Below are 10,399 nucleotides of genomic sequence, written 5' to 3' on the forward strand. Positions count from 1 at the left end.
TGAACCTGTGAAGAACTAAAAAAACCATCAATTTTCTTATTCAAGAGTTCTATCTAATTAGAGAGCATGGTGACCGTATCGACGTTGTAAACACCGACTATTTTCGTTTGCTTTGTCCTCATGACTTGCCACTGATAGTTATTCAGTGACATCTCCTCTATAAATTCATAGGCATCTTCAGGTGTTTTATTATTGATGGTTCCGCCAGCAGCTGTGTCAACCATTTGTCGAGTCGAAGGATTCAGGCCATTATGAAAAGTTTGAAACTATAGACAGAGTGGTAACCCATGGTGAGGGCATCTTCGCAAAAGGTCCTTATATCTTTCCCATGTATCGTAGAGTGTTTCTAAACCCATCTGCACAAAAGAAGAGATATCATTACATAATTTAGCCATTTTAACCGGCAGAAAATATTTTAATAAGAACTTTTCGATCATTTGTTCCCAAGTAGTGATTGACCCTCACGGTAAAGAATTCAACTATTGTTTAGCTTTGTTTCTCAATGAAAAAGGGAATAACCGAAGGCGAATGGCATCATTAGAAATGCCATTAATTTTAAATGTATCACATAGTTCTACAAAGTTTGCTAAGTGAGCGCTGGGATCTTCGTCCTACAAACTAGCAAACTGAACAAATAGCTGTATCATTTGAATTGTGTTAGGTTTCAGTTCAAAAGTATTTGCAGCTACAGCAAGTCTAACTATGCTCGATTCAGTTCCTGTTAAAGAATGTTTAGCATAATCATACATAATGAGCGGAGTAGGATTTGGATTAACAGCAATCGCAGGAGGTAGCGGATTTTCTTGGTTTTCAAGCATCTCCTCTATAGTTGTTGAAGTATCTTCCTCTTGCTCTTCTGTGTAATGTAAGCTTCCCCTTATTTCTCTTTGGTTTCTATGAACTGTGTGATCGATCTCACTATCAAAAAGTAATGGTCCTAGCGGGTTTCTCTTGGTCATAAAATAGAAAAACCTGTCAGAAGAAAATAAGTGAAGAATTAGAAAAGAAAATAAAAATTTAAATTGCAATAAAAGTAAAATGACTAAAGTAATAAAAATCGAGTGTTCCTAATATCTTAGTTCCCCGGCAACGGCGCCAAAAACTTGATACGTGATATTCGTGACAGGTTTTAAATATTTATAATGAATCATTCTTGAAACTAACTATTATCACGATAAAGGCAAGTGTACCTATCGAATAGTAGTATGGCTTTAGCAAGACCAGATTATCGAACTCAAAGGAACTAAAAGTACTAGTATCAACTTTCTTTTTATTATCTAGCCTAAAAAAATAAAAGGGTTTTGTTTATCTACCTAATTAATTAAACTAAGAAATCACAGAAAAGAAATTTGGGGAAAATACTTTTTGAAAAACTCGATTGATTAAGACAATACCTAAGGAAAAATCCACCTAGACTTCACTTGTTATTTGACTCTGAATTGGACGATTTATTCATTCAATTTGTTCCGTAGAGATCCCTAAGTTATATTATTTTCTCTCTCAAGACTAACAACGTCTAACCCTAAATTGAATAATTGAAATCTCTTTCTAATTAACACCTTAGGGTTGCATTAACTCGATCTATGGATCCGCTTATTAGGTTTCACCCTAATCTGGCAAAATCTTGTCACCCTATCTCTAGGCGTGCAATCAACTCCGCTTAATTATGATAAATTTACTCTTACACAAGGTCTATTCCTCCTCTAAATAAGAGCTTAACTTGAATCAATATCCTGGAATATCAAAACAAGAATTAAGAACACATAATTAAGAACAAGTCAAATATTTATCATACAATTCAGACAATAATAACAAGATCCATCTTAGGTTTCATTCCCCTTAGGTATTTAGGGGTTTTAGTTCATACTAATTAAAGAACATATCTCAAAAGAATAAAAATAACAAAACAGAAGAAAACCCAAAACTCCTGAGGGGAATCTGAAGGGAGATCTTCAGTCTTGATGGTGAATCCGGCTTCTGAGATGGATCAATCGGCTTTCCTTGAGCAATTCCTTGCTTCATCCTCTGCGGCCCCCTCCTAAGTGCCTCCTCAAGTGTTTAAATAGGCTTTGGAATGCCTAAAAACCCTCAAAATTGGCCTTTTCCAAATTGGACTAAACTTGGGTTCAGCAGGGACACGCCCGTGTGGTCAAGGCTTGTTAACTGTGCACGGGCGTGTGGTCTACCCGTGTGAGTCATGCTTCGATTCTGTCAAATTGATACAGCCGTGTGGTCTGCCCATGTGAGGAAGTCCAAGCTGTGTTGATTTTATACGTTGGCCAATTTTCTCTGTTTTGGCCCGTTTCTCGTTCCTTTCACTCTCCTATGCTCACCTAAGTATAAAACATGAAATTAAGGCATTAGGAGCATCGAATTCACCAAATTTGAGGAAAAATCATCCATAAAATGTGCCAAGGATGGGATAGAAATATGTATAAATTATGGTTTATCAATGGATGATGAAAACCCCTTTCCCAAGGGAAGAAATTGACAAGAGAGCAAGGAACTTTGAATGGAAAAAATGAGAGAAAAATTGAAGAGGAGAGAAGAATTGTGAGAGAAGAGATGTGAATGAGGGATGTGTTGAATGATCAGCCAAGGGGGGTTTTATAGCTGAATGTGGCAGTTGAAAGTTGCTCAAAATAACAACCAAAGAGCCACCACTTGGCCAGCCTCCCATGTGGCAAAGTTGATGGCTTCAACTTTGATAAATATGGTTGGGGCAAATCTACAAAGCCACGAATTATGGAGGGCTTTAATTGCAATTTGAACAAGTCTTCAATGGCCTCTTTGCAAGCTTAAATAATCAACTAATGAGCTAAATTGGGTCAGCATTTGGACGGTTTTGGGCTGTCCTTTTCTTGGCTGGTTCGGTTCACTCGGTTCGGTTCAATCGGACCATTTTTTCTTAATTAATTAATAATAATTTATTAACCCAAATTAACTTTGATATAAATAAAAATTAATTATATTATGAATTGATACACATAATTTTGGACCGTCTTAGGCTAGAAATTAATTTTCCTTGCTACTCCAAATTGCTTTTTGGTTTTGTATTTCTAGCAGTGTCTGCCGAGCCATTTTTCGCCTTTGTGCAATTCTGTTGAAAATAACCAAAATTAATCAAAATTAATTATAAAATTAATTAAAATTCAACATATTCATAATTTAAGTACAATTTATTATTTTATAATAATTAATTATTTTTCGACAAGCATTTAATCAAATTCGCATGAATTTAAGTTAAAAAAGGTATGAAAAAGTGTGTAAATTTTTGTGTTTCCAGTAATCCTAATCGAGATCCTCTAAGCATATGTTATATAAAAGATTTAGCCTGGACTGGTAATCCTATTAAACAATATGTGACTTGAGGGAGTGTTTCTTGGTTAAGTGCCCTAAGGGGTATCCCTGAATAAGAAATTGATGAATTGTTGAATTGTACAGTTCGAGTGTCCTACTTGAGCATTCATTGGAATTCAATGATTCAAAGGACATATTGTAATACCCTATACCCATAACCCACGCTGGAGCGAAATACGAGGCATTACTTAACTCGATCTCATGCACACAAACGTTCCCCAAGTCACCGAGACTTGATCCAAATTAAAACTTTTCAATTTCTACATAAAACATCATTATGGGCCTACGAGCCGCAAATCCACCATTGAAAACTATTCAGGATCAACCTAGGTCCTTAAACCATCTATAGAAAATTTGACTTTGAAACAGGGCACACGCCCGTATAGAGGGGCAACACGCCCGTGTGGCAATTTCAACATGGTCGTGTTGATGGCCCGTGTGGCTCACACGGCCTAGGTAATATAGGGACAAGCCCGTGTCTTCACCTATGTGGAATTAATTCTAAAAGCACACCTACAGGGGTTTTCACACGGCCTGGCACACACCCGTGTGCCTGTCCCTTGTCCTTCACATGGCCATGACACGCCCGTGTCCTAGCCCGTGTGCAAAAATATGGACATTCTTTTTCTGATGTCAGCATCCTTAAAATATCATACGGCCAATGCACATGCCCGTGTGGTAAGCCGTGTCCATCACACGGCTGAGACACACGATTGTGTCTCTATCCGTCTATTTACTATCATGCATACTTACTTTAAATTTTTACGTGCAGAGGACACATGGCCGGACCACACGCCCATGGCATAGACCGTGCATCACACACGGTCTAGACACATGCCTGTGTGTCTACCCGTGTGGACAATATAAGGCTATTTACCAAGCCTATTTGCCACCCTTACTTACACAACCTGCAAAATAGCAACAACAATCAAGATAAGACTATCCCATGCAACAAAATCAACCACAATAAACAACATTCCATTCGTCCATTTTACTCATCTATGAAAATAACATCTTTGCATATAAATCAAAATGAATATTAGCCATCATTCAAGGCTTAATACAAAATGAAGGGTTCCTAACCCAAGCCAACACATTTGGCAAGTTTTCAATGACACAAAAATAGCAAAGTCTAAGCCCTATACATGCCATATTCAAAAATATAAATCAAACTAGAACGAAAGCTTTGATTGATAGTGTGATCGATATCTCTGACTTCTGTTGATCCTTGAGCTAGATAGGTTGTATTATAGGAAAATGGAAAAGGAGAGGGAGTAAGCATAAAGCTTAGTAAGTTGCACATAAATAAGTATACAACATATCTTTACCATTCCTCAACAAGTATCATAATACATAAGTGACATAAGCAAAACTTACTCATCAATATTCATTACACCTTATAGAGCATATATTGAGCACACATTTAATACATACCATATAGATAGCTGTACCACTCACAACACGATTATACTTCCCTAGTTAACTTTAAATCATATTTTTATCGTTGAACCATTTGGAACATTATCAGATACTTATTTAGCCTCCAATATGGGGTCAGACATTGACACCATGTCCTAGACATGGTCTTACACAAGTTCTAGTATATCTGTACCGATGCCATGTCCCAGACATGGTATTACACTGACACATCTCGTAGCCGATGCATGTCCCAGACATGTCTTGCACTAGCACTCGGCTCAATGCCGATGCCATGTCCCAGACATGGTCTTACACTGGCTCTCATAATGTGGCCGATGCATGTCCCAAACATGTCTTACACTAGCTAACACAAATGACCCAAATGTCATGGCATGCATATCCGGTTTATTTCTTAAGTTCAAACGGGAACTCTACTATCCCTATTATCATTAGGCTTTCTCAATTCCACAATCAAGCAATTCATTCTATATTAATCTCAAGTATAATTCAACACATACATTAACATTGTAGTTGTATTATTTACATACAACTTACCTCGGATTACAAAATGTGGCGACTAGTCGTTTTAGTCGATTTGCTTGGCTTTCCCTCGATCTAGGTTCAGATTCAGTATTTCTTGATCTATAATAAAAAATGCACTTATTTAGTCATTTTATCAATCTAGGCACTCTACAATTCATAATTGGGTAAAATGACCAATTTCCCCGTAGACTTTTACAAGAATGACCATTTTACCCCTAAGCCCGAAAATTGATTTTTATCAAATTTCTTCACAACTTAAGCCTAGCCGAACCTTTTTTACTCATATAACAACTCCAAATTCTGACTATTTCACATACTTAACATCTATTTTACAACTTATGCAATATAGTCTTTTTAGGTGTTTTCATGTTAACACCTTTCAAAAAATTTGTTCATAATACACCCAAGACTTATTTTCTTCCATAAAAACTTAAAAAATATTACAAACCCTTTCATGGAAAAACCTTACACTTTTAATCATTTTGCAAAATAGTACCCTCATTGGAAAGCTCATGCTTTAAGGGTTTCAAAAGTACAAAAATATTCAACAGAGGGTTAAAGAATCACTTACTTGTGAAGGCTTAAATTTTGCTGAAATTTTTAAGCTTTCAAACCCTTAACAATGGCTGAAAAATTAGTGGGAATGAAGAGAGAATGAAAGAAAAAGATGGTAGCTAGGCTTAGGTATTATTTTATCACATAACATAACATCACTTACCTAACATTTGGACCATTCACCCTTCCTTGTCTCATGGCCGTCCAATCTCTTTTAAAGTGGTCTAATTGCCCTTTAAAGACTGCCAAAATTTAACCTCTAGCAATTTGACACTTTTAACTATCAAATTAGGACATTTGCATTTTATGCAATTTAGTCCTTTCTCACAATTAGACTCGCAAACGTCAAAATTAACTAACCAAAATTTTCATATACTTATATAAACATACAATGACTCCAAAATAGTAATAATAAAATAATTTATTCAACTCCGAATTTGTAGTTCTGAGACCACTATTCTGATTAGGCCCTAAATCGGGCTGTTACACATATAACTCTTGACTTGGCATAAAAACCTTGAGATGAAATGGTAATTACTAGAAATAACTTTGCTTGATGAGCTCATCTATGTTACTTGGTTGATATGAATATTTTGGTGACTAACAAGTTTGATTGAATATATATTTTTAGGCAATTTAGCCAAATGAATGGAAAACATGATATGTATTCTTAGATTTATTAAACAAGATTGGTAAGTTTAGTTTCTGTTATACGAACTCACTAAGGATGTAAAGCTTACTTCATTTATTTTTCCTTGTTTTATAGTGCTCGGAAGCTCACGAAGGTTGGAGGATAGTAGGAGCATCATCACACTATCAGCTAGCTATCTTGGGTATATAGTAGAATGATTTTGGTATAATGGCATGTATAGGACAACTTGGCCAATGGTGGCTTGAAATGTTATTTTGTAACCTAGTCAATTGAATGGCTAGTGATGGTTCATTTTGGGTATGATTTAGTAAGCTATTATGATATATATTTATACAAACATGTGTTACGCTAATTTCATGTGATCAAATGTTGTTAATGCTTAAGTTAAGTTAAGGTGAGTTTGTAACCATGTATGCCTGAAATGGTATGCCTTGATGAATGATGGAATTACCAAATCTGAATGCTTGAAATGGTTGGAATTGGTTGAGTATTTCAGGTGCAGGTTGTTGGGTGATGTTGGGTGAGAAATGAAGCGAGGAAATGGTTTTATTTGGTCCACACGGGCAGACACATGGGCGTGTGCACGGCTTGCCCCATAGGGCATGTGTTCTGGCTGTATGTCCCCTGCACCTTAATTTTGGGAAATAGAATGCTCAGAATTGGGCACATGGGCCTATGTCTTAGTCATGTGTGTCACATGGCCTAGAACACGGGCTTGTCTCTTGGCCATGTGAAACCTGCACCTAATTCGAATTAAATTAATTAACCACATGGCTTAGCACACAGGCGTGTGACTTGGCCATGTGATTTCAATTTGTTCATGTGTTACAAGTCAGAGAGTTACATAAGGTTGGGACACAGGCATGTGTGACCATACGACCTACCCACACGAGTGTGTCCTAAAGCACACGGGTGTGTGACCCTTGTTTATAGCTAAAATTTTCTAGTTTTTGTGAGTTGTCGATTTAGTCTCGAACCACTTCCAAAGCATGTTTTGGGCCTTGTTGGCTCGTATTAGGGACCTTATGATTAAATGTGAACGGTTTTAATTTGGACGCAAATTTATAACTCGAAATTGTATGATTGTGATGTAAGTCCAGTAATACCTCGTACCCTATTCCGGTGTTGAATACGGGTAAGTGGTGTTACAAATCAACATTCCAAATTCATCATCTAACATAAAAAATCACAAGATTCATCAATGGCAACATTCAAAATCATTGACAGTTTCAAAATTGAGGGTACAGGTTAGTTGGACCAAGTTGCAACGATCTCAAAAACATAAAAATTTTAAAAAAATGCTAAAATGGACTTACATGCACCATCCAAAGCAAGACCAAAGCTGAAAGCTTCTCCCCTTCTTTTTCCATGGCAACCTTCGATGGTGAAGATCAAATGTGGAAGAAAACATTTGTTTTCTTTATATTATTTACCTTTTATTACATAAATAACATATAAAACATTATAATCAAAAGAAATTATGCATCCAACCACCCCAATATCTTTAGGATGGCTAATTTACTCAATAACACCTTCCAATTATAATTCTTTAAGTAATTTACAAATTTAAACTAATAGCGATTGATTTTTTCAACTTTTACAATTTTGTGTTTTTTGCTTAATTAACTATTGAAACGTTAAAATTTTTCAACAAAATTTTAATACCACCTTAATGGCACTCCATAAATATTTATAAAAATATCTACGGCTTGGTTTATAGAACGAGGTCTTAATACCTCATTTTCTAAAACCACTTGACCTTAATGACACTCCATAAATATTTATAAAAATATTTATAGCCCGTTTTCAGTAAAATCAAAATAGTGGTTTTGGGACCACAAATTTGACATCAAACTAATTATTTTATTAATATTTTAAGGTCTACAACATGTTAGTAGTGTCATATAAAAATTTGGTTAAGAAATTTTATCGTTTGCATCCTTAATTAGATAAAAAGGACTAAATTGCATAAAGTGTAAAACTTGAGTTCTATAAGTAAAAAATGTCAAATTGCTATGAATTTTGAACGTGGGTGGTCTTAAATGGTAATTAGATCATTAACATTATTAGTGGAAAAATATGGACACTTATATCATGGTTTTAAAAGTTATTACTTAAGGTTAAATATGTAAATTTTGTAAATAAGTGTAATTAAACTAAAATGAAAGACAAATGTATCATCTTTCTAACTCATCTTCAACCAAAAATGAAGAAGGAAAAACTCCATTGTTGTGCTCTTGAAGGTTCGGCCATAGTATCCTTGCATGTAAGTTATTTTTTGTTTTCTTTTTAATGATTTCTATGTTTTCGGGATCGTTGTAGGGTTAATCTAGCTAGACCAGGGACTAATTTACAAAACTTTTGAATGTTTAGGGTTTTACCATGAATTTGTGTTAGATGTTTATGATTTAATAGAAGAAAATGAATCCTTTTTGTTAGATGAATAACTTTTGTTAAGTGATTTTTGATAAATTTTTCAATTAGGGATTAAATTGAAAAATGTAAAATATTCATGGTGTAATTTGTGAATTAATGAAATGTGTGGCTGTTATAAGCTTGTATTATATTTGGCTAGGCTTTGGTAGGGGTGAAATTGCATGAATTTCATTTTACGAGCTTAAGGACTAAGTTGTAAAGAAATCAAAAGTATAGGGGTAAAATTATTATTTTGCTAAAATGTGAATTTGAGTTAAATTGAATGGAATTATTATTGAATTGAGCTAAATTTATTCAATTAGATCAAGATAAACAGCGTGTGGCTTTAGATCGAGGCAAAAAAAAGCTTCAGATTAGTCGACTTCATTTTCTGCGTTTATTATTGAGGTAAGTTCGTACATTTAAGTTTCATTTTCATTTCATGATTTGAATGCTTTTATTGAATAATATTAAATTGAGTGTTGACGGAAAAATCCAACAGTGTAACGATAATCATCGAGGAATGAGAAGTGATAACTTCAGCTATCGATTATTGAAAGGGATGGTGACGGCCATTAAGCTATGAAAAGTGATGGCTTCGGCTATCGATCTATGAAGAGGGATAGCTTCAGTTATCATATTATGAAAAAGGATGGTGATGACCATGAAATTATGAAAAGGGATAGATATGACTGTCAAGCTATGAAAAGGGATAACTTCGATTATCGAATTACAAAAGAGGAGGTATCAACCAATGTATTATTACCTCGTGTGAGCTTCGGTAAGAGCTTCAGTAAGAACAAGGTATGAGCATTACCGAACTTATCACATGAACAAACATATAATTTCGGGTTATACATTTGTGTCCAAATTAAAAAATTTTGCATTTAATCATAAAGTCCCTAATTCGAGCTTACGAGGCCCAAAACATGCTTTGGAAGTGGTTCAGGACTAAACTAAGAACTTTAGAAAATTTTGCAACACTTAGAAATTTTTTGCTAAAACAGGGGTTACACACTCGTGTGGATATGGGACACACCCGTATGGGAAGGCCGTGTGGTCACACACACCCGTGTCCTAACCCCATGTAACTCTCTGTTTGTCACCCAAGAACAAATTAAATACAAACGGCTAAGTCACACGCCCGTGTGCTAGGCCGTGTGGTCGATATATAATTTATGATTTTTCATGTGTGTGACACATGGTCTGCCTCATGGGCATGTGTTCCGTGTAACGCCCCGTACCCGAGACCGTCGCCGGAGTCGAACACGAGGTGTTAATAGACTTAATTCATTACTTAAACAGCTCAAACAATTTATTTTTAAAATTTTCAGTCAAGCTAACAATCTGTGTCATAGTCGCTTAAAAATTCATATCTTGAGTTACGAAACTCGAAATCAAATTCCATAAATTTTCCCTAAAACTAGACTCATATTTATTCTTACCATAAAAATT

At 35.3% G+C, this 10,399-nt stretch overlaps 1 non-coding gene across 1 annotated transcript; it reads left to right on the forward strand.

Moving 5' to 3' along the window:
• Nucleotides 1–282: 282 nt before the first annotated feature.
• On the forward strand, nt 283–389 carry LOC121231208 (small nucleolar RNA R71). Its single transcript, XR_005929274.1, has one exon. It is a non-coding gene; the product is annotated as a small nucleolar RNA R71 (small nucleolar RNA).
• Nucleotides 390–10,399: the final 10,010 nt, after the last annotated feature.

Source organism: Gossypium hirsutum, chromosome A06, assembly GCF_007990345.1.
Source record: "Gossypium hirsutum isolate 1008001.06 chromosome A06, Gossypium_hirsutum_v2.1, whole genome shotgun sequence".
Classification (NCBI taxonomy): domain Eukaryota; kingdom Viridiplantae; phylum Streptophyta; class Magnoliopsida; order Malvales; family Malvaceae; genus Gossypium; species Gossypium hirsutum.